At 40.8% G+C, this 25940-nt stretch overlaps 1 protein-coding gene across 9 annotated transcripts in view; it reads left to right on the top strand.

Annotated features, from left to right (window-relative positions):
* Positions 1-8299: 8299 nt before the first annotated feature.
* The window catches only part of BBX (BBX high mobility group box domain containing), a 339966-nt gene continuing 322325 nt past the window's right edge, over positions 8300-25940 (top strand). For 4 of the 9 annotated variants that reach the window (XM_060198426.1, XM_060198417.1, XM_060198425.1 and 1 more), the window contains exons 1-2: positions 8825-8953; positions 11644-11715. The gene's annotated coding sequence lies outside the window, so the exon portion shown is untranslated. Of the gene's footprint in view, positions 8555-8824; positions 8954-9506; positions 9528-10759; positions 10784-11643; positions 11716-25940 lie in introns of those variants that run through there. The other 5 variants (XM_060198419.1, XM_060198424.1, XM_060198418.1 and 2 more) reach the window with 4 other exon arrangements.

The following is a 25940-nucleotide window of genomic DNA, read 5'->3' as shown; positions in this document are numbered from 1 at the left end:
AAATTGAGAGAGGAAGGGAACACAGAGAGGAGGAGAAAGATACACACCTGCCGACCTGCTTCACCGCCTGCGAAGCAACCCCCCTCCCCCTGCAAGTGGGGAGCCCAGATTCGAACAGTTTCTTGAGCCAGCCCTATGTATGCTTAACCATGTGCGCTTAACCTGGTGCGCTAATGCATGATAATTCTGCTCCCCCCTCCCTGTTTTTCTTTCTAATTAACTAGCGTTAGTAAACACCTTTCACTCTTCCAATAACACCAATGAGTGAAAATTTTCATAAAGCCTTTTGATAAAGTTACATTAGGTATTTTCATAAGTGGCTGCAAAAAAAAATACAGGTAGTATGAGAGTTAAATTACAAAAATAACGATCATCTCTGGGGAGAACTGGAGGGGAACTGAACCAGGGAATAAGGGCTCCAGTTGTTCTGCAATGCTTTATTCCTTATAAAGAAATCTGAAGCAGTATACAAGTGTTTAGTTACAATAAGTATTTTTTAAAAGTCTCTTTTTAAATATTTATTTCCTTTTTGTTGCCCTTGTTTTTATTGTTGTAGTTATTCTTGTTGTTACTGATGTCGTCGTTGCTGTATAGGCCAAAGAGAAATGGAGAGAGGAGGGGAAGACAGAGGGGGAGAGAAAGACAGGCACCTGCAGACCTGCTTTACTGCCTGTGAAGCGACCCCCCTGCAGGTGGGGAGCCCGGGGCTCGAACCAGAATCCTCATGCTGGTCCTTGCGCTTTGTGCCACGTGCACTTAACCCGCTGTGTTACTGCCCAAATCCCACAATAACTATATTTTAAATAAAAGATTCTGGGAGTCGGGCTTTAGCGCAGCGGGTTAAGTGTAGGTGGCGCCAAGCGCAAGGTTCGGCATAAGGGTCCCGGTTCGAGCCTCCGCTCCCCACCTGCAGGGGAGTCGCTTCACAAGCGGTGAAGCAGGTCTGTAGGGGTCTTTCTCTCCCCCTCTGTCTTCCCCTCCTCTCTCCGTTTTTCTCTATCCTATCCAACGACGACGACAACAATAGTAACTACAACAATAAAACAACAAGGGCAACAAAAGAGAATAAATAAAAAAAATTTTTTTTTTTAAATAAAAGATCCTACATAGTAGTTGTACTGTATTATTCTCTGTACGTCATTGTAGGTTTCAGTTTTCCCAATTTAAGGTGAAATCAGGTTTTTCAATCACAGGTTCTATAATTGTGACGATGGGAATGTTGATTAATGACCAATGTTAATCTATTGTGAGATGTGTGCACTAGATCCTGCCTTAGAGAATGGTTTTTAAGTTGATTTGTAAAACTATAAAGGAAGCACCAGGGATATGAATGAATGAATGAATGATGGTGAGATATGTTGAGTATGTATGCATCATATAAAAAGATGTTGACAAAATGGAATTCTGGGATGAGTCTCATAAAAATAATCTAGTACTTATTGAGTGCTTTTAATAAGACAGATAATATGAATATGCTATTTAATTCTTACAGTAACCTATAACAATGATATGAGTTGCATATTAACATCTCTTTTGACACTAGGAGCTTAAGCAAAGATAGGTTATATATTGATAATTTGTTCAAGTTCACAAAGTTAGAAACTGGAGTTTAGTAATTAATGTTGTTTTAAATCCAAAGTCTAAGATTTTAAACACTGCACTGTGATCTGGGAGGTGGTGCAGTGGTAAAGCTTTGGACTCTCAAGCATGAGGTCCCAAGTTCAATCCCCGGCAGCACATGTGCCAGAGTGATGTCTGGTTCTTTCTCTCTCCTCCTATCTTTCTCATAAAAAACAAAAACAAAAAAACAAAAAATCAAAAAAACCCTACACAATACCAGTGCTAACACTGAGGCTCATGCCTCAGTTTTCCCCCAAATAAATGATATGGAAGAGATATGGCTTAACAGATGACATTTCAAAAAAATTTTTTTTTTTGAAAAGCAAGAGCAATGTCTACAGCAAAGTAATGTTACTCCAAGAAAAGCAAGTTCCATTGTAGGCTGCAGTAAAAGAAATTTTGTATCAAGGGTAAGGGAGGTATGATCATTCTGTTCTGTACACTTCCTCAACCCCCACCTTCTCTTGCCACCCCACTTGAAGGAGTACAAGTACACCAACAAAGACAGGAGGCTGGACTTGACCAGAGACCAAGAATAGAAAATGGAACACTAGGAAGAATGTTTTAAGGAACTGATACTGCCTGGAAAAGGCCAACTCAAACTAGGAGCCAGTTGTGATAGCTGTCTTCACTTTTTCCAAGTGCCCCATGGAAGAAGGATTATATTATTTTCAGTCATCCCATGGGAGTTAGGGGAGAAATAATGGGTAACACTTAAGAGGAAAGACATTATATTAGATGTCAGGAAGGACTTTGGAGTGGTCAAAACCCTGAGAAAATGTAATAGATTGTCTTGAGAAGGAAGAGGTTTCCAGGAGCTAAATGTGTCCTAGCAGATATTCTTTGATTCCTTGTTGGGATGTTGTTGAAGCTTCTAATGAGATGGTGACTAGAAGGACCATTTAATGCTAATGTCAGTGCTCACCGATTTTATTATCAAATCCATTAGTGCAAAAATCAGCATCCACTCAGAGACCTACTTTTAAGGAATGATCCTTAAGTGACTCCCATGGTGACTTTCCTCACATTCTATTGCCCCCAACCCCAAAGGCAGAAAGCTCCCAGAACTAGATGGCTAGAACCTTAGTACTAATCTAGTACTGCTGCTAAACATGTAACAGCGAATCATTTCACATGTTTCTGCTTCAATTTTGTCATTTTATTAAGTGAGTATGGGAGTCTACCTCATGTGTAAAGATGCTTTAGAAAACTAAAAGAGGGGCTGGGTGATAATATGCACATAGTTGGGCCCACACATTACAGTGCGCAAAATCCCTGGTCCAAGCCCCCAACACTCCCCGCACCTTGCAAGGGGAAAGCTTCATGAACAGTAAAGCAGTGCTGTAGGTCTCTATTTCCCCCTTCCCTCTCATTTCCTCTCTCTCTATCCAAAATATATGAAAGAAAAAAGTGCTTAAAAACAAAACTAAACAACAACAAACAAGCTAAAAGGATAAGCAGACATAATTTATCTATGGCTTTGATCGCTATGCTATTCTCCCACTTCTATGACAGCTTTGTCATAATTTGATTTCTCTCTGATTCTTCTCAGGATGTACAGTCTCTATGTTTGCTTGTTTTTATTAACTTGCTTTATATATTCACCTACCATCATATATTAAGAACTGTACAAGTTACTCAGCTAATCACTGTTGGAAAATAAAATGAACAAAAGGCATCATAATTTTCTTCAGATGTTTGCCATTAAATAGAGATCTGTACTAACATCCAAATCATGTAATACACGGCAAGGCACTTAAGTGACTTAAGAGTATTATAGACAATATACGACAGGAGATCACAGGAGAGTGAAGTTGAAGATGCGTGGCCTGGCATCACTCTAGGAAGGGGAAGGTGCTCTTTATTTTTCTTATTCCTAATTTTTCTGGGTCCCTAGTAGGTTCTTTCCAAGAGTAAGAATGATCACACTGATGCTTAGAAAAGCCGACTGTTTGAGTTTCAAACTAAGCCCCTTTACATTCTTTACATTGGTCTTGAGCAGAGTGGCGTGATTTTTATTGTTTTTCCTTCTACAGAGAAAAAAAAAAAGAAAGAAAAAAAGAAAAAAAAAGTAAAGCTCGTCAAGGTCAAGCACCAGTCAAAATTTGTTACATAAGGCAGAACCTCACCACTGAGAACTATCTAAGGGTTCAATGCACAAAACAAGAGTTGCTTCAAATAATGATTGATTAACAGTTTGTCTTTTTAGGTGCCCAATAATGGCCACCCAACAGGATGTTTGCCTTATCCTAGGATCAAGCTAAAGTTCTCTTATGTGCAGAAATGCAGAAACTAGTAGCCAAGTTACAAATACTAGGTAGTGCGTTATAATAAGTTCCGTAAACTTCATTTGATATGATGGTCAAGTTTCTGAACACTTTCTGTATAGCAGCTGCCATAGATTGTATGTATGAAATATAAATATAAATAATATTTGCCAAGAATTAGTATACTGCTGGCTAAAATATTTTATGTGGGTTATATAATTTATGGTTACTCATTCAGAACCCTCCCTTTTTTTTTTTTTTTTAAACAAACAAGGACATTGAGACTTAAAGTGGTTAAGGAGTTTTGCAATGTCACACAGTTAAAAAGCATAAAGAAGTAATTTATATGAAGAAAAAAATATTATTTATAAACAAATACTTAAGTACTATATACACTGGCATATACATGTTAACGTTAAATACAAGTATTTAAAAGTACTTTGCTGGGATTGGGTGGTGGCATACCTGGTTGCGTGCACATGTTACAATGCACAAGGACCCAGGTTTGAGACCCCGGTCCCCACCTGCAGGGAGAAAGTTTCACGAGTGGTGAAGCAGTGCTGCAGGTGTTGGTCTCTCTCTCTCTCTCTTCCCCTTTCCTCTTGATTTCTGACTGTATATATCCAATAGATAAAGATAATAGAAAATAAATAAATAAATGAAAGTACTCTGCCAAAATTACTTTGATATAGACTAAATAAAAAGTCAGATAAAGTAAAGCAAAGCATGAGAGAAGGAGGAATATGGTAACCATGTGAGCTCAGCCTATGATCAGTCAAATGTGAAAGCAAGAAAAGAAAAATGTAGATAAACCTATTGCCATTTTACCCAGGAAACTAGTAATTGTTTTTATTTTTATAACCTTGCACTATAAATATGTAAAGTCTATGAAAGCTATCATTACCCCAATCATATTTTTAGTATTTGAGTGTGACACATACCTAACATCTCTATATATTTATTCTTAAATGAGATAATAAAAACCATCCAAAAGGCAATATGAAATTTAGTTCTAAGTTTCTTTTCCATTATGAGTAGTGAGGACATACTTATCACATAGGAGACTGAAACCTCTCTTTGGAACATGAAAATTTCCTTTCCCAGGTCTTCTAGAATCTGGCATGCACCATTTTTAGCTATCCTAGCACCTAGATTCCTTTTCAACAAATTATCTGAAAAAGAATATTGAATGATGATTTCTATTGCCACATGATGCCCAGCGCACTAGTATCAAATGTGAAGAAAGAAAAAAAAAGGTCTTTCTTTCAAGCTTGCAACTCTGTGGACCTACTGGTTTACAGTAGCAGAAACAGTACTTCATGCTCTCTTGCATTAATCCTGGTTGGTTAGTTAGCATCTTGCATTGTTAGAGTTCTTCAAAGTGAAACGTAAAACCTGAGGGCAGGTGTTAAGACTATACATCACAAGAGTGAGAGAAGAAAAGTATTAAAGCTCTTCCTTAATTTTATTTCTTTAATTAATCTCAAACTTTTTCATTTATGTTTTGTGAGTTAATCACTTATAATAATAATAAGTGATAAACCCCTGCAGAGATGCATTAAAAGTGTCTCTGTAAATATACATATATTGAAGGTAATCCTCAAATATTTCACTGATAGCAAATGCCTGATTTGTAAGTTTGAATATTGTGGCTCTGAATAATTCTAGTAAGCTAACTATAATTCAATAGTAACAGTAAACCTTTGAAACTGTAAGAAATATTTTTCTATGCTTGGGATGGGAGGTGGGAGCTTCTTTTATATTTTTGATCACAAATATACTAGCAAAAATTCACTATACCTCACTCAACAATTAAATATAGCAGATTTTTCTGTTCTTTAGAAAAAAGTACAGTGAAATTCCAAGAACATTTTTCTACCTTTTTTTTATGTTTGCCTCTAGTACCTGAAGTTAGCCATTGGCAGGAAGGACTATGAAGCTACTCAAAATCCTTTGTTGGGCTTTAGGAATCCTAGGTTTAAGTTATTTCTTCACAGGTGTTCTGTCTAATATTGAAGTAAGTTATAAACTTTTTTTTTTGCTCTTGCTCCTTTAAAAATTTATTAGTGATTTAGTATTGATTACAAAATTAGTCCCTATCTCACTTATCCTTGCAAGTCTGCAGGTGTCTATCTTTCTCTCCTTCTCTCTGCCTTCCACCTTCTCTCTCCATTTCTCTCTGTTCTATCTAACAACAATGACATCAATAACAACAACAATAATAACTACAACACAATAAAAAACAAGGGCAACAAAAGGGAAAATAAGTATATAAAAAAGTTAAAAAAAACACTTTGTTCTTTCAACTAACTGTCATAGATATAACTGTCAATATTATTAGTATAAAATGCTGTGACTTTTATTTAGTTTTCCCTTTTGAAAGTTATTTTTCCTTGAACTGGGGAGGTGGCCCAGTGGTATGTATGAGTCCCTGCATTTGATTCCCAGTCTACAGCACGGTATAAAAAAGTAAAAGCAAATAGTACATTACAAATGGTGAATTGGTACTTTTTTTCCTTTCCCTCTCCCTCTCCCTCTCTCTCATACACACACACACACACACACACACACACACACTTACACTTAAACTTACTTTAAAAAACAGTGAAACACCATATTCAAAATACAACTATTTTAGGGGCTGGGTGGTAGCACACCAGGTAGTGCAAAGCCCAAGGGCAGAAGCAAGGATCCTGCTTCTAGTCCCTGGTTCCCCACCTGCAGGGAGGTCGCTTCACAAGCATTGAAGCAGGTCTGCAGGTGTCTGACCTTCTCTCCCCCTCTGTCTTTCCCTCTTCTCTCATTTCTCTCTAACCTATCCAAGAACACAACAGTAGCAAAGATAATAGCAACAACATCTAAAAAAAGATGGCTTCCAGGAGCAATGGATTCATAGTGCAGGCACCGAGCCCCAGATAACCCTGGAGGGAAAAAAAATACTATTTTTTTATTTCAAAACTTTATGAACCTTGAGTTTCTCTGTATTGCTTCCTTTCCTACTCATGCTTACTTACCTACATGCATAGACATACTCAGACAGACTTAGCTGACAACTGTTTGAATCTGAGAGGAAAACCATTAAGATAGCATCAAGGAAATAAAAGATTTGAAACAAGTCCTTGACTTAGCTTTCCTTTAAGTTTTATAACTGTGCATCTAGGCCACAATTTCATAGTGTTTATTGATGGTTAAAATATTTGTTTAATAACAATCCACCGATTATTAAATTAGAAGGAAACTTAAAACATCTGTAGCCTATCATAACACCTGGCACATAGTAGATGCTCAATAAACATTAAATGAAGGAAATGGGGCAATCCTTTTCACTTTCAAATGAAATAAAACAAATCTATCTCTAAGCATGAAAGGGGCTGTTAGTCACACACGATGGTTCAGCTAGTATTAAGAGTTAGGTCTAGAATGTATTTTTTCTTCCCCCGAGTAACACTGTTTATACGGGACTGTCAAATATAATTTGTCAAAGATGACAAAGAAGAAAAAAAAAAAAGCAGTCAGAATAGCTGTTAAGTTCCCTAACTCCAGAAGTCACAGATGTGATGTCCACTAATGATGTGAAATATGTGAAGGAGAACTTCTATATAACATATAAAATTTAAATCTCGCAAGCATTGACTCAAAGGGCTAGTTTTTAAGGGAGAGGGTCAACATCAAACCTTCCACGTTTCATTCTACCTTATGAAAGCGTTTTCCATTCAGGTGGAAATGATAATCCAGGTGACCTGTAGTCCTCTGTCCAGCTAAAAATAGACCGTCTACTCTATCAAAATGGTTACTTTTGTTTTTGTGTTTTGTATTGATTTTTTTTTAAAAAAATTACCTATGAATGAGGCATCAGCAATCTCATCGTATTATATTCTAGCAAACTTACCTTGTACTATTTTGGCCTATGAGCTAGCTTACCCTACTGACACAAGGAATACAAGATGCTAACAGTCTTATTTGGCCACTTGTTAGCCCGGTCAAACTATAAAATCATAACACAATGCATGCTTCTTCCATAGAGCACCACAGGGCAGCGACTAAAAAAAAAACCCTTCACTTCCACATCCAGTGGAGTTGTAGTTTATTACTATAACCCTCCCAAGTCAAAAGGACACCAGTTTCAAGCCTTGCAACTTGGTGCTCATAGGCCTTTCTCCCCGTATCCTACTCTGCTGGGCCTTCCTACCTGTCTTCTCCTACTGTCTACAGGTCCCAAACATTAGAAAATAGAAAATGTGATGATCTTTGTGTGTCTCTGTAAAATGTGTGTATGTGTGCGTGTGTTTGGGTGTAACGGGTCTTCTGTTTGGCCGCGCAGCCTGTCTGTCACGGCGCGGGCCAATGGCAGGTTGCCTTATATAAAATGAGTGTTTTCAGTCTCTCCGGGTTGCATGTACTGTATGTGGAGCAGTGTACAGTGAAGCGGAGGCAGAGCGGCTCCGCGAGCTCCTCTCCACTTTCCCATAGAGAAACCCTCACTGGCCACTGAGGGCGAGCCACACACACGCCCTCGCGCCTGGCGAGCCCGCGAGGTAGGCGCCCCCATCCGCAGCCCTTCCCGGGCGCTCTCCCTGCACTTTCTGTTTTCCTACTCACTTGCGAGCCGCCGGGCTGCAGCCCCAAGGACTCCGCGGCAGGAGCAGCGGCGGCGGCGGCGGCAGCCGGTAGGGTGGACTTGAGGAAGACGGAGGGAACCCCGCGCGTCGGGACCCGCCGGCCAGCCGGCCCGCTCCCCGGCCACTTTCCCCCTCTGCCAAAACTTTGGGTCCGGAGAGGTCGGGGGCGAGGGTCGCGGCGGCCGCGCCGGCGGGGGGCGGGGGCGGGGGGCGCGGAGGCAGTGCCCCGCGGGCGGGAGGCTGGGGGCCGGGCTGGGGAGTAGTAGGCCAGCCGGTGCCAGGCTGCGTTTGCAGCCAGCACCTCTCGGCACACAGGCAGCGCCGCCCGAGAGGGGCACGGGAGCCGGGGCGCGGGCAGGAGCAGCCCGGGGAAAAACAACAACAGAGCCCTCACGCCGGCGGCGGCTTGTGGCCGCCCGGGGAGCCCCAAACTTCATCGCGGCGAAAGTACGTGGATCCCAGCCTGGGCTCGGCAGCCGGGGAGGTGGGGCCTGGGGAGCAGGGGCTGGGGAGGAAGGTATGGGGGAGCCAGCCCTCAAGTGGATTTAATGAACGTTTCGTGTGCGTCGGTGACCGGGAACAGCAGCCCAGTTGCTCGTTCATCTGGAGAGTTGGGATTTGGGTGTTCCGGCCCCGCTGATCCGTGCCCTCTCGCCCCCACCCCTAACCAAATGCGCGGCGAGTAGAGAAAGTGCTGTTTTAGTGCCGGAGTAGCTCCGAGGAAGACTAGGGGAGAGGGGGAAGAGGGCGAGAGAGAAGGGGAGAGAGAAGAGGGAGGGGAACGTGGGGGGGAGGGAGGGAGGGAGGGAGGGAAGAGAGAGGGAGAGAGAAGGAACGAGAGAGAACGAGGGGACGCGAGGGAAGAGAGGAGGGGGGGAGAGGGGGAGGGAGGCTGTGTCAGGATTTTGCTTGAATGTGGGATTATGTTGTGTCAATAAGTTTAAGGTGGAGAGAGCGAGGCTGGGGGTGGTAGTGGAGAGGAGGAGGAAGGCCTTGGCTGTTTAAAGTCTTATTTCTGAAGGTAAGTTATGGCATTGCATGGTCGCGATGACAGAAAACTTGCAGATCCTTTATCGGGGCGGGGGTCGATGCCTCTAGAAAGAGCTCCCCAGCCTTCTGAAGCCACACTCGTGTTACACTGTTATTTGCTGTGATCCGGGTCGCTAGTAAATTACAGAAATCAGACTCGAGGTTTCTTTTCCTCCTCCACCTCGTCTCGCTCGCTCACCCTCCAAAATGTATGATTTTTTTTTTTTAAATTTTGGGGAGTATTGTGTTGAAACTTAACGTAACTGAGACCAAACCCGAGTCCTGTAATTTACAAGGACCCAGAATCCAAGAATCTGGAACACGTTTGTGTGTGAAATATCCGCGATCATTTCTGCTAAATGAGGAAGGTAAAACGAAACGATGCAAAAAGCTAAGACACAACATGTACGACAGAGGGGGGGGGTGAGGGAGAGACGGAGAGAGAGAAGCTATTTTTTGCTTTCCTTTCTACAGAAAGGAAAATAAAGCGTGCATTCCCCCTCCCTCCCGGTGTGTAGGGTCTAGTCGATATTTTAACAGTCTGAGGACAAATTAGTCCAGGTGGATCTTGCTGAAAAGTTTCGAGAGGAGGGGTGGAGGTGTGGGAGGGGGGTAAGAAGGGGAAGGTGGGTGGAGGTTGTGGGGGATGGGGACAGAGCGAGCTCTGCCTCTGCTAATGGTCATTGGCCTGGGGCTTTGAAACCATTGCCTGTCCTGCTAATGACACGTCCAGTTTTCGTCTCCTGGTCGCGGACGCCGGGTTGTCGGAGACTAGGGTACTTTCCCCACGCGGGGAGGGAGGGGCGTTCTCCGCCATCCCCTGGGGTTGCCCACTCGCGACGTGGAGCCCCCCACGCGCGTCCTCTCCTCTGCGCGCCGCCACCACCTCTGCTCGCGCTACTTTTGTAGCCACTCGGCGGCGAGGGGGCGCCGGGGGCTCCCCAGCGCGGACGACCCTGCGCGGCCACCTCGCGCCTGGCCCCACGCGCGCCGCGCGGTCCAAGCCGGGAATGGCAGCTCCGGGCCGCGCGGCGGTGCCTCCCCGGGGGGCTGCAAAGGCAGCGGCGGTGGCGGCGGGATCTCCGCTGGGGCCCGAGGGAGGAGGTGGAGGAGGAGGAGAGGGAGGAGGGGAAGGAGGGAAGGAGGAGGAAGAGGAGGAGAGGGAGGCGTTTTCTGTTCAGACCGCCGCCAGTTCGAGCGGGCAAGGGGACGGGGACACCCCACTCGTTGCTCCTCCGTTATGGAAAGGTGTTGAGCAGACTTTTACGCCGGGAGTATGGGATTTACACTTCATTTTTTTTTCTTACCCCCTCTTCCCCAAAGCAAGATGGACTCTATTCCCTTTCTCTTTCTCCTTCTGCCTCTGTCTTGTCAGCCTTTAAGATCGACATTTTGTACTAAGATGCAAACTTGATGGTGACCAGCAACAAAGCCGGGGTGGGATCCCTCACTCCCTTCCTCCCCCTCCGTTTCCTATCTCTCCCCCCTCCCACTCAGACCTCTAGGACCCGGTGGCCCTGCACTAGCCGCCTGGGGCTCTGGCGATTGCGTTTCCCCCCTCGCCTCGGATCTCCAATCTCGGGATTGTGACGGGGCTGGGCGTTTGGGCGATGGCTGTGGCCGCCCAGGTCTGCAGGGCTTGAGGGCTGCGCTACCTGGACCGGTTGTCGTCGCCTGCTCTTGGCCACAGAGGAGGCTCGGGCAGCCTATTATCGATTGCTATGATTTGGTTACTAGTGTGTTTGTCTTGGGGATGGCGATCACTTGTGCAAGTTGATGAATGATCGCGTTGTGGGTTTTGGGTTTGCGGAATGGATCAACTTTCTGCTTTGTACATACGGGGAATAAGGGAGCAAGGGTATGCCAGCTGGGCTGCCCCCAGCCCCCACTCCCAGCCTCTGCCCTTTGAATATGAGGAGCTTCTTTGCCTTTCTTACACCATACTCTCAAGTGGTGGGGGCCCGAGGGGTGGGGGTTGGAGCAAGGGGAGGGATTGGTGAGGAGCTGGACTTGTGGGTTTCTGGGTCCTTCCTAGATGTTGCAGGAGTTGGGACTCCATTGTAAAGCTCTACCATACTGATGATGTACCTTTATTTGATACTTTATAGGTCACTATCATATGACAAAGGCTTTGCCGCAGTTCATCTTCCTCCCTGTGTACTTTCCATTTGCCTTCCTGGGTAAGTATGCAAACTCTTCATACCGGGAAACTGGTTGCCTATTAGTAATGGCATTAGGACCTTTATCATGTAAGAAGATGCTTTACTGGGATTGTGACATTCCAGAAAGCATGTCTTTTATGGGAGTTTTCTATAGCAGAAGTCATTTTAATGTTTCTTAGTACTTAGAATTCAGCTGCAGTTACTTTAAGACAGTTTAAGTGTTCATGTCACAGTTTAATCTGTGTTATTTGAAAACTTATTTTCCAGTAGGCATTTTAATTGATAAGGAAACTGCAGAGTACAAGGCCTAAGGAATTTAGTGCTAGATACTATTTTAGAAAGATTGTAGTCTATGAGTGGAAGGGATTATTAAAAACCCAAGGGAGCATTAGGTTAGAGATCTTATAGTGATCTATATTTACTTACTCTTTCCTAGGCTCTTTTTGGGAGGTAGCTTATTTGTGGCAGTTAACTTTTGTGGTGAGGAAGAGTGAATTGGAAAGTGTAAAAAAATCTAGTATTTAGTGTCAGCTCGATTCAAGCAAATAATTATTCACATTTTTCATAAGTTCTTCAAAAATTCATGTATTTAGAGAGTTAGGGACTTACTAATATGTCGTTTGTCTATGCAGTAAACAGTGACTTTGTTATCCATTTTTTCAAATAATATACCGTCTAAATGGAAAAAAAATCAGTGAAATAATGTGTGTCACAAGAGTCTAAAAAGTTTGTGAGAAGAAGCAATCTAGATGAAAACTAAGGGTTTACAGAGCACTGGAAAACATGGTGTGGCCAAAATGCAGAAAACCACTTTGCAAATTTGTCCCACTAGTGTAAATAACCTTTCACGTACTTGAAAGTTGATGTATATTAAGAAAACTTGTTATATTAACATGCGTAAGTAAGCTGTGTTGCTTCATAATGCCATGGTGAAGTTGGAGATTGTGTATTATGAATGAACATAGATATGTACTCATTTTTAAAGAGAAGAAAAAAGACCTTGTTTGCATTAATAGGATTGAGTTTGAAGATCAAGCATTTCTGGTAGTTTCCACGTAGCAAATATATCTTGATACTGCTACGGATTTTAGATAATATACAAATTCTGAGTCCAATTATTTATTTTTCATTTCTGAGATAGAGATAGAAAGAGAAGGACAGATAGAGCAGTATCACTTCAACAGTCATAGAATTACCCCTGGTGCTGGATAGGTGGTACTCCCATGTGGTGGTGGTGGTGGTGGTGGTGGTGACTTTGATACCCATTTCTGGGTCCTAGAACATAGCAAAGTGTGTTCTCTACTGGGTAGGCAATCTTAATTTTTTTTTAAATACACATACCAAGTTATATCTGATAGTAGATTCATTTAGTTGGAAATCTCATGATATATTACATGCATAGAGACCAAAATGATTGGTTAAAAGAAGGTGGGTCTGTAAGGTGAACTTAGAGTACACTGTATATGTCTTTGATTTTCATTAAAGCTTATTTATAAAAAAAAATTTTAGTTTTTTAAGTATACGGCAAGAGCATTCAAAACACATTCCTGATGACAAAGAACACTACACTTACACATGTGAAGCATATTAGTTTGCTCACTGAAGCACCCATTTAATGTTTTTTTTTCTCCCATGTTAATATTTATTGACCAATTCAAAATTTAAAATGGGAATCAGCAACTTTCAGGATAAATATGATCTGATGAGCTGTTGGATTTCTTTGAACCATCAGATAACTACTTTATGAGAACAGTATTTTCAGGAATAGTCTTGGTCTTTGAAGTCAGTGTTTTTATAGTATAGAACTTGTAGTGATCTAAAAAGTCAACCTAACAATGAATTACCAAAAAATTTGGATCTAAAATATATTTATAGATTTGAGGTTTAGTTATTAAGACTTTAAGAGTTGTTTTTTTTTTTTTTTTTTAAGATTAGTCTATTTGTAATGTGAGGAATGGATGGATGGAGGGAGAGAGAGAGAGGAAAAAAAAAAGAGGCAGAGGGAGAGAGAGCCAGATTATCATTCTGCCACATGGCATGACAGGGTCTAAGTCTCAAGCTTGATAGTCCAGTCCTTTATCCACTGTACCATTTCCTAGGCTGAGTTTTCCAAACTTCCCATTTTATTGGACTGGTGAGCTAGCATAGTAGTTATGCAAAAAGACTTTTTTGAGGGTTGGCAGTAGTGCAGCAGGTTAAGCGCAGGTGACGCTAAACACAAGGACTGGCAGTCAGGATCCCGGTTCGAGCTCCCAGCTCCATAGGATTCCGGTTCGAGCCCCCAGCTCTCCACCTGCAGGGGAGTCGCTTCACAGGCGGTGAAGCAGGTCTGCAGGTGTCTGTCTTTCTCTCCCCCTCTCTATCTTCCCCTCCTCTCTTCGTTTCTCTCTGTCCTATCCAAAAGCAACGACATCAATAATAACTACAATAATAAAACAACAAGGGCAATAAAAGGGAATAAATGTTAAAAAAAAAGACTTTTTTATCTGAGGCTCTCATGTTCAAAGTTCAGTTCTCAGTACTACCAAAAGATAGAGCTGAACAGTGCTCTGATTAAAATAAAATTTAAAAGAAGATACTGAACTGCTTTTTTTTTAATTCTGCATGTCTCTAATAAATTCTGAAAGTGTTTTAATTTTTAAAAAATTTATCTTTATTTTACTGGATGGAGACAGAAACTGAGAGAAGGAAGGGAGATAGGGAAGAGGAAAAGAGACACCAGTAGCATTATTTTACCACTAGTGAAGCTTACCCATTTTAGTTGAGGACCTGTACTCTGTACAGGTACTGTGTACGCTCAACCAGAGAAGACACGAACAGCCCCTTGCTTTAATCTGTATTTCATATCTAATGTCATTCATTAAAAAAGGGGTTCATTTATGTAATTTCCTAGTGCTGAGTCTTTGGTGGTTTCAAGAAAAAAAAAATTCCAGTAGAGAGACAGACATATTTACAAAAAAAAAATATCAGTCATTTTTAAGGCAATAATGAGACAATTTAAAATAATTTCCTTTTGATCTCTCTGTTTCCAAATTTTACCTTGTTCTAGACTTAAAGAGTTGGGAGTCCGGCGGTAGCACAGTGGGTTAAGTGCACCTAGCACGTAGCGCAAAGCATAAGGATCCCAGTTCGAGCCCCCGGCTCCCCACCTACAGAGGAGTCGCTTCACAGGCAGTGAAGCAGGTCTGTAGGTGTCTATCTTTCTCTCCCCCTCTCTGTCTTCCCCTCCTTTGTTCATCTCTCTCTGCCCTATTGAACAACGACATCAATAAACAACAATGATAACTATAACAACAATAAAAAGGGCAGCAAAAGGGAAAATAAATAAATAATTAAAAAAAAGAGTTAATGTTATAGGGGCTGGGCAGTGGTGTACCTGGTTAAGTGCACATAGGACTAAGCACAAGGGCAGTGCAAGCATCTGGGTTCCAGTCCTTGGCTCCCCACCTTTAGTGGGGGAAGCTTCACAAAAGGTCAAGCAGGTCTGAAGGTGTCTTATCTTTCTCTCTTCCTTTCTGTTTTCCCCTCCTCTTTTAATCTTTTGCTGTCCTGTCCAATAAAAAAATATGGAAAAAATGGCCTCCGGGAGCGGTAGATTCCTGGTGCAGGCACCCAGCCTCAGCAATAGCCCTGGAGGCAAAAAGAAAAAGAGTTAATGATGTCTTGCAGAGATAGCCCACTGGGTAGGGCTTTTACCTTACCATGGTGTATGCAGCATAGGCTGGAGCCCCGGCATCCCATGGGAATGCCTTAGAACCTGGTGATTCTCTGGTTCTGTGGTGTCTCTTCCTCTCTGACTCTTTCTGAGTGACACAAATGACCCAGGAATAGTGTAGTCAGGCATGCAAAAGACCTTGACTCTATACACACACAAAATTTAAAATGAGTACCTTTGCTCTTAATAGATATATTTCCCGGGGGTCGGGCGGTGGCGCAGTGGGTTAAGCGCATGTGGCGCAAAGCTCAGGGACCGGCGTAGGGATCCCGGTTCGAGCTCCCGGCTCCCCACCTGCAGGGGAGTCGCTTCACAGGCGGTGAAGCTTGTCTGCGGGTGTCTATCTTTCTCTCCCCTTCTCTGTCTTCCCCTCCTCTCTCCATTTCTCTCTGTCCTATCCAACAGCGAATTGCATCAACAAGGGCAATAATAATGACCACAACGAAGCTACAACAAGGGCAACAAAAGGGGGGAAAAAATGGCCTCCAGGAGCGGTGGATTCATGGTGCAGGCACCGAGCCCAGCAATAACCCTGGAGAAAAAAAAAAAAAAAGATATATTTCCCTACTGCACAGTTTTAATGTTGTATACCATTTGACTATATAGTCCTGCTTTTTAAAAAAAAAAATATTCCCTTTTGTTGTCTTTGTTGATTTTTATTGTTGTTGTTATTGTTGTCGTCGTTGGATAGGACAGAGAGAAATGGAGAGAGGAGGGGAAGACAGAGAGGGGGAGAGAAAGAGAGACACCTATAGACCTGCTTCACCACTTGTGAAGTGACTCCCCTGCAGGTGGGAAGCCGGAGGCTCGAACCAGTATCCTTACTCTGGTCCTTGTGCTTTGGACCACCTGCGCTTAAACTGCTGTGCTACTGCCTGACTCCCAGGTCTGCTTTTTTATACCTTGCAGGTTTTTTTTTTTATTATTTTTATTAGTGATTTAATACTGATTTACAAAATTATAAGATAATGGGCGTATAATTCCACACTGTTTCAACTACTTTGTCTCCATTCTCTCCACTGGAAACTGCAGTAGTTCTCCTAAAGTTACAGATATGAGTTGTCTATTATTTCTATAATTATATATATGTATATGTGTGTGTATATATATATATATATATATATATATATATATATATATATATATACACACACACACACATATACAACCATTTTTTTTTTCCTATGGCCCAGCCTTCTTTCTGTCACACCTACACTTATTACTACTTTTGAATATTCTTCCTTTTTATCTCTTCTCTGTGTTCTGATGGAATTGGAGTTCAGAGCCCTCTGGTCATCTTCCCCTAACATTTCTCCCCCTCTGGGAGTATGGATTAAAATTCTTTATAGGGTACAGAAGGTGAGAGTTCTGACTTCTGTAATTGCTTCTCTGCTGGACATGGGTGTTAGTAGGTCCATCCATACCCCCAACTTGTTTCTTTTTTCCCTAGTGGGGTAGGGCTCTGGAGAAGTGAGGTTTTGGAACACAGTAGTGAGATCATCTGCTCAGTGAGTTCAGGATGGAATCATATAAGCATGTGCAACTTGGTGGCTGAAAGGCGTTAAACAGATATAAAGCAGAACGAAATGTTTAATAAACAGGAACCAAAAAGTAGGAGTAGAACAGATGGGAATAGGGCTCTTAGGTAGAAAGAAGCAAGAAGTCTGTTTTAAGTATGTTTCTGGTGGCCCATGGCTTTAGTAATTTTTTGCTTGAGCTTGACAGCTAAAATGCAGGTGGACTAAAAAGATTGTCTGGGAAGATGGTGTCAGAGTTGAGAAGAGGACTAAAAAGCAGGATTAGGAAAGAGTTGCTCCCAAACTTGAAAATATATAAATATAACTATTTACCCCATGGATCTGACCCAGAGCCCATATATATTCATGTTCAGATTTACTTGTGTTTTAAGTATATAACATATTTTCTTTTTTTTCTCTGTAGAAGAAAAGGAACATTAAAATAGTGTGGTACAACTCATGAAAATCAAACTCAGCAGCTAAAATATTTGTCATATTGAAGTTACAGACATAATTTCTAATTATTAATCACCAGTTACTATACTTAAATTTGCTTTCTTATATTTCATAAAATGCATGGGTAAAGCAAAGGCCGTATTTTTAACTGGATCTTACCGCAATATGCATCTTTGGTTGAAGTGATAAGACTTCAAAGTTCAACCTTGCTTCAAAAACTTTTGAGGGTCTCGAGATAGCTCAGCAGGTAGAGTGTGGTCCTTACTGTGGTGAAGCTCTGGCTGTGATCTCTGGCACCACAGCATGAGGAGGTGGGGAGTCCATAAATGATAGAGCTGTGCTTTAGTGTCTCCTTTTTTCTCTCTCTCTCTGTCTCTCCTTTCTATCTCTTCCTCACTCTATTCTCTCAGGATACAGAGTCATCAAACTTGGGCCACACAACTTGGAAGCTAGTGCAGAAGCTAGCTCGAACCAACTTGTAAGTATAAGGTCCTGAGTTCAACCTCTAGCGCTGTATATGCCAGAGTCATGTGCTATTCTCTCTCTTTCTCTTTAATAAATAAAGCTTTTTAGGCAATTTGGGTCAGGAAGGCTGCTTAATGGTTATCACATATGTGAGACCTTGAGTTTTTCTCCTGGCCTCATTACAAACAAACAAAAATCTTGAAAATAGTAATTTTGCTATACAAAAGGAGACCCCTGAAATTATTAGTGTCTTAACAAAAGTGCTGAAAAATATATAAGATTTTGGTATTTTAATGTAAGTTACTAAATTTAGGCAATTAATTTTGACATTTTATATTACCAGAGTATGGCATGCTTATATTTTAAGATTTAACCTTAAGTAGGTACTTAATTTGGAAGAAAACATTTTTCTTGAACTTGAAGTTTAAATTTAAAGTCCTTTTTTTTTTTTTTTTTTTGCAATTTACCTCTGAGGGCACCTTTGAAGACTGGTTTGAATAGTATCTCATCTTTATTTTCAATCAGTTCCCTTCCTCTCACTATGAAATGAAAACAAACCTAAATTATAAAATCATTACAATTTCCTTGCTTCACTTTCTCATATGCCCAAATTGAAAGCAGGCAATCCTTAAGGTATACTTTGAGAAGCATTGCTCTGAAGTTAGTAAGGACTAAGGCTAAAGACTGAATGAAGGTTCCCCCAGTTTGAAGATTCTTTTTTTTTTTATGTTTTTTAATCATCTTTATTTATTTATTGGATAGAGACAGTCAGAAATCGAGAGGAAGGGAAAGATAAAGAGGGATAGAGACAGAGAGACACCTGCAACCCTGTTTTACGACTTGCAAAGCTTTCCCCCTGCAGGTGGGGACCAGGGACTCAAACCTGGGTCCCTGAGCATTGTAACGTGTGCTCAACCATGTGCGCCACCATCTGGCCCCCCAGTTTGAAGACTCTATGACTGTAATTCATACCATGGGTTTGTAATACCTCAGGGGCAGTAGTCACATACTGTGTCAAATTATAGAGATGTCTCCATTTTCAGTCAGATCCCAGGAAAGCACTTTTTGAGTACAGTTCCACTCGACATTCATATGTGTTCATGTTACTCCTTAGCAGGCAATTACAGTTTCCTGAAATGCCAGGACATCATTTTAAAACAGTAAAGAAATACTCAGGCCATCCTCACTATTAATTAAGATGGTTTTTCCTTTCTTTTTTTAAAATAATTTTTGTTTATAAAAAGGAAATACTGATAAGAACCATAGGATAAGGGGTACAACTCCACACAGTTCCCACCACCAGAACTCTGTCTCCCATGCCCTCCCCTGATAGTTTTCCTATTCTTAATCCCTCTGGGAGGATGGACCCAGGGTGTTTTCATTTTCTTTCATTTTTAATGCAAAAATTAAGGTAAGAATTGAAACGTACACAGTTTCACAATGGATTCAAAGGAAGGCAAGCTAGTAAAATCTATATAAATTGAGAGAATGAAAGACTTGAAGGATTAAATACAGACCTTGAAGCACAACCACCAGAATATGAGCTTGAAAAGTTAAAATTTGGACCCAGGTTCAAGCCCCTGGTCCCTATCTGCAGGGGGAAAGCTTCACAAGTGGTAAAGCAGGTCTGCACGTCTCTCTCTGTCTCCCTTCCTCTCTATCTACCCCTTCCCTCTCAATTTCTGGCTGTCTTCTATCCAGTAAACAAATACAGATAATTAAAAAGTTCAAAATTTTTTTAAAAAGTTAAAATTTGTGAGTGAGTTCAGCAGTCTAGATGATGAAATGATTTCATATGGTGAGACCATCTAAACGACACCAAAAATTAATAAAAAATTATGGATATTGGACCAAAAATCAAATATTAAGTAGTGAAACATGGTCTTTGGGTAAAACTACCCAGGAATAAAACAGATTCTCCTGACTTGAATAACTGAAATCCTCTAATGGATATACTCACTAGACTTTAGTTAAAGAGAACAGTTAATCAATTAATTTTTGCTGTACTGGGTCATCACACAATTCCACTTCTACACTGAACTTTCCTTTCTATTTCTTTTTCTCTCCAATCGTGAGTTTTACTATCATTATTTTCCTAAATCATTTCACTGGGTGAATTGCCTGGTCTTTTCATTCTCTTTATTTCAGATAGAGAAGTGGGGGTGTGGGGGGTAGGGGAGGAGACAATCAGCAAGATATATGAGAGATATCACAGTCTTGTTCCACCATCTTTGGAGATTCTTCTGGAATTAGTGCCCCTGGGTAGCTCCAGGTTCTAACCCAGCTTCTCATGCATGGTGATGTATACCTTCTGCCTGATAACCTGTATCAGTTCCTAAAATGGATAGCTAAATTAAAGATTGATTATTTATTTTAAAGGACAATGAAGAATAAGAATAAAAACTGAACAGTTATATTTCTGAGATGCATGAAAAAAATAGTTTTTGTATCCTAGTCCCTGTATGGAAACCGAAAAAAAAAGATCATGTGGTGGTGGGGGGGGGGCAGGTAGATAGCAAAGAGGCTCTCATGCCTGAGGCTCCAAACTCCCAGGTTCAATATTCCATACCATCGTAAACCAGAACTTGTAAAAGAAAAAGAAAAGGTTAAGCAGTGCAAGGACCCTCATAAGGATCCCAGTTCGAGCCCCTGGGGCTACCCACCTGCAGGAGAGTTACTTCACAGGAGGTGAAGCAGTTTTGCAGGTGTCTGTCTTTCTCTTCCCCTCTCTGTCTTCCCCTCTCCTCTCCATTTCTGTCTGTCCTATCCAATAACGATGGCATCAGTAACAACAACAATAATAACTACAACAACAATAAAAAACAAGGGCAACAAAAGGGGATAAATAAATAAATATTAAAAAAAGGAAGATTTAAAGAAAAGATTCATGTAATAATGCTAAGACGAGTGTCCTCTGATGTTTTCTGTTCCTCTCCACTCTTTGTAATTCTAATTGGTTCCAACCTATTTTTTATTAAACAAACAAACACTGGGCATTGTTCTCTTTCTCTTTAAAATATATTTATTATTTTTTATTTTCTTTATTGGGGGAATTTAAATTTTACATTCGACAGTAAATACAATGGTTTGTACATGCATAATATTTCTCAGTTTTCCACCTAACAGTACAACCTCCACTAAGTCCTCTGACACCTTTTTGGTCCTGTACTCCCCCCCCACCCCCACCCCAGAGTCTTTTACTTTGGTCCATTAGACCAACTCCAGTTCAGGTTCTACTTGTGTTTTCTCTTCTGATCTTGTTTTCCAACTTCTGCCTGAGAGTGAGATCATCCCATATTCATCCTTGTGCTTCTGACTTATTTCACTTAACATGAATTTTTCAAGGTCCATCTAAGATGGGCTGAAAACAGTGAAGTCACCGTTTTTAATACCTGAGTAGTATTCCATTGTGTATATATACCACAACTTGCTCAGCCACTCATTAAATATATTTATTATTGAATAGAGACAGCCAGAAGTTAAGAGAGAAGAGGGAGCTAGAGAGGAAGAGAGAGACAGAGACAGAGACACCTACAACGCTACTTCACCACTTGCAATGTTTCCTCCCTACAGGTGTGGACTGGAGGCTTAAACCCTGGTTGTTCCTTGCACATTGTAACATGTGCGCTCAACCAGATGCACCACCACCCGGCCCTGGGTATCATTCTATAAATTGGGCTTATAACTTATAACTTTAGAAACACCAACCTAGAGTGCTTGGTAAAAATTAAGGGCCCCAGGCATTATCCCCAGATATGCTGATGCAATTTGTCTTGGTTGGGACCTAGGAACCTACATTTTAATTAATACTGAAGATGATTATGAAGAAGGTGAGAGGTCCTTTGATACACTTTGAGACACTGGTACCAGTGAGGGTAGATGGCTTGAGGTTTAGTGACAGTCATATTCTGATTGTGGGATTGGAGTTCATTGAAGTCTCTTAAAGCTTCAGGGTTCTGTGGCTGGCATTTTTTTAAATCTTTTATTTATTGAATAAAGACAGCTAGAAATTGAGAGGGAACAGGGAGATAGAGAGGGAGGGATAGAGACAGGGACACTTACAGCACTGCTTCACTGCTCACAAAGCTTTCCCTTTGCAGGTGGGGACCTGGGGTTTGAACCTGGGTCCTTGAGCATTGTAACATGGCTCTCAACCAAGTGCCCTAGCACCTGGCCTCTCTTTGGTTTTTATTTATTTATTTATTTATTTATTTTAGCCTCAATACGTTTACATACAGATGGATCCCTGACTAGTGAATTTTAATTTTTTTCATTTTTATGATGAAAAAATAGTACTTTGAATTTTGATATTTTTTCACACTAATTAATGCTAGGTAATACTTAGTATTTTATAACACTAAAATTTTCACCTGGTGCTGGGCAGTGACAGCTAACTACAATTGCCAGTCAACTTCTTGGTCAATGTCATTATGAAGGTAGACAAAAAATATGGAATAGGGAGTCGGGCTATAGCGCAGCGGGTTAAGCACAGGTGGCACTAAGCACAAGGACCAGCGAAAGGATCCTGGTCGAGCCCCCCGGCTCCCCACCTGCAGGGAAGTCCCTTCACAGGTGGTGAAGCAGGTCTGCAGGTGTCTTTCTCTCCCCCTCTCTGTCTTTCCCACCTCTCTCCATTTCTCTCTGTCCTATCCAGTAATAAGGACATCAATAATAACTACAACAATAAAACAAGGGCAACAAAAGGAATAAATAAAATAAAATAAAAATTACATGGAATAATGTATTGCCTTTTTTTGTATATTATGTGTTTCTGTATATTGTCATGTATTTTTAAACTTTTTGGTATAAAAGTAGTAAATTACATGAGATAGTTAATACTTTATCATATTAGATGATTTTTACCCATCTGTAGACTAATGTAAATGTTCTGGGTGTATTTCAAGTAGTGTAGGCTAAGCTGTCATACTTGGCTGGCTAGGGGCATTAAATGCATTTTCTACTTATGATAATTTCAGCTTACATTGGGATGATGGGGGGGGGCATCATCAGTCAAGGGAGATCTGGAGGGAGGGAGGGAGAAAGAGAGAGAGAGAGAGAGAGAGAGAGGAAACATTGTCCTCTGTAGATATTCTTATACTAACAGGTATAGAGCATAAAACATAGTTACTTATAGCCAAGATGCTCTGGGTTCTGTTCCTACTGCCTTTGTTGCATTCTAGTTGAGGGAACTTTTAAAAAGATTTATTAATTTATTACAAGAGAGAATGAGAGGAGGGGAAGAGAAGACTAGAGCTCTGCCATAAGGTGGTTTTTTAGGATTGAACCTGTGGCCTTTGGGGCCTCAGACGTGCAAGTTGGTGCTCTGGACTGATCTAGCTCCCTGGTCCTCTTAAAAGTATTTATATTATTCATTCTTTTTCAGTGCTGCCAGGACCACATTCACATTTGCTTACACTGATCCTGGAAAAAAGTTAAAAAAAAAAAAAAACTTTTTGAGAGAGAGAGAGAAGGAAGAGAAGAGAAAGAAACAGTGAGAGAGAGAGAGAGCGAGAGAAAGAGATCACAAAATTGTACTGTGTGTGGAGCTGCCCTCTTGGAACCATATAGTGCTGAGGTTCAGACCTGAGGCCTTCAGTTTGGGACTGTGGGCACTCTAATGGGTGAGCTATCTCATGGCCTAGTTGAGGGACTTTGAGCGTGTGCCTTTCAAATAAACTTCCATTACTGCATGTACAAATAGGCATATTTTAGTATTTGCTGTGTAGCAGCGTGAGGTTTATACAAGACAACAATGTATGTAGTGACACTTAATCCATACTCAGCTTTCTGTATGTACTGCTTTTATAGATATAGTTTACTTTCTCCAACTTGTACTAAGTTCCTCAAAGCTGTACCTTAAATTTTCACTTTTAAAAATGTTTATTGATTTTTGCTTAGAGAAAGAAAGACATTAAAAAGGAAGGGGGCAATAGAGAAGGAGAGAGATTCCTGGAGCACTCGTGAAGCTACCACTTGTGAAGTTTCCCCTACAGGAGGGCCTTAGGGGTTTGAAACCAGGTCCTTGCTCAGTGTCAACATGTGTACTCTGCCAGGTGACTTGTTGCCTGTCATTTTTTCTAAAAGAGCTATCATGAAACACCTGGTGTGTTTTAATTGAATTTTTAGGTGCTGGACAAGTAATTTGTCACAGAAGGAAATAATAAGAATAATCAGAAGGCAAAAAGAAAAGCACAGAAATGCACCATGGTTAAGTACACCGCTCATTCAGCATTGGGTAACAGTTTTCCATCCTCTTTAAAAAGACAATGTAAGACAAGAGAACAGCACTTTTCATGTTGCAGAGCAGTCATTGACAGCACTGGGCATTGGGCATTGTCTCTGGTGACTTGGAAAAAATCTGGGAGTCAGGCGGGTTAAGTACAGTGGCACAAAGCGCAAGGACCAGCATAAGCATCCCGGTTTGAGCCTCCAGCTCCCCACCTGCAGGGGAGTCGCTTCACAAGAGATGAAGCAGTTTGTAGGTGTCTTATCTTTCTCTCCTCCTCTCTGTCTTCCCTTCCTCTCTCGATTTTTCTCTGTCCTATCCAACAACAACGATATCAATAATAACTACAACAACAAAAGGGAATAAATAAATATAAAAAAAACTCTTAAAAATCTTAGAGAATGTTTTAGAACATTCAGAAATACATGTGACTGATTTTTACATACAGGACATTATGATTTCTCTGCTTTATAGACATAGATAAATTATATGTTGTGTTTTGTAGGTAGTCACTTTATAAAGAAAGTCTATCAGAACACTAGTGAAAATGATGCTGTTGTAAGAACTTTGAATACACTTGTACACATACACATGTAAATCTTTCTAAACTCTGGAACTTTAACTATTTGTTACTGATAACAATCCTCATAAACAATTGAAACATATCCTTGTGCCAAAACGTGAAGATTGAGAAAGCTTGCACTTTTAATTTCGGTGTTGGGGGGTGTTTAGCAGGCTATATTTCACAGAATAGACATTTAAATAAAATAATAATAATAATAAAAAAAAAACTGACTTGAGGAGATGAATGGGATATTCCGAAACCTCAAACACTCTGGAAACCTAAAGCTGGAAAATGCAGCATGTGTTCAAATGGAAAGGAAGTAGGAAAAATACACATAGCAAGTTTCTGAAACAGTACTGCCTTACTCAAATACATAATATCTTTATTATAGACATTTATTTCTAAGGAATCTCAATGTTCATTGAACTCATTTGAATAAGTTAAAATCAAATGATTTTGCACTTGCTAATTTTTAAGGTTGTGTTTGTCTGGAACATCTTTCTACTTTGCTAAATTTCATTTTTACTTTTTAAATTCTATTTATTTATTGAATAGAGCTAGCCAGAAATTGAGAAGAAGGGGGCGTTAGGGAGAGAGACAGATATCCACAGCACTACTTCACCACTTGTGAAGCTTTTCCCCTGTAGGTGGGGACCAGGGATTTGAACCCAGGTCCTTGCACAATGTGACGTGCACTCAACCAGGTGTGCCACCACCGGCCCCTGTTTGCTAAATTTTAACTTGCTATACTTTTTCATCCCAAATAAACTAATAAGGTACGTATCATATATATCATAAAATGTCTCTGTACTTGTAGTTTGACTTATAATGATACTGGATATATATTCACAATTCCTTACCTAAGAATATCTCTGAAAAACTAAAAAAAACATTTTTTTCCTCCAGATATTTGTTATCAGAGCTCATTAGGTGGCAAAAACTCATCTGTACTTTAATAAACCTGTTTATAGTAGCTTAAATCTCACTTAGAATATTTACTGACTTTGCTGTAGATATACTAATATGTGGTAAATAAGGATACTTGTACTGAAGAACTTTAAATAAGAGACTGAAGTTATTGGGTATTTATTTATTTACCCTTTTTGTTGCCCTTGCTTTTTATTTTTATTGTTGTTGCAGTTATTGTTGCTATTGCTGTCGTTGTTGTTAGATAGGACAGAGAGAAGTGGAGAGAGGAGGGGAATACAGCAGGAGAGATAGACAGACACCTGCAGACCTGCTTCACTGCCTGTGAAGGGACTCCCCTGCAGGTGGGGAGTCAGCAGCTTGAACTGGTAT

This window comes from Erinaceus europaeus, chromosome 9 (genome assembly GCF_950295315.1).
Source record: "Erinaceus europaeus chromosome 9, mEriEur2.1, whole genome shotgun sequence".
In the NCBI taxonomy this organism is placed as follows: Eukaryota; Metazoa; Chordata; class Mammalia; order Eulipotyphla; family Erinaceidae; genus Erinaceus; species Erinaceus europaeus.
This window is presented reverse-complemented; position numbering and strand designations above follow the sequence as displayed.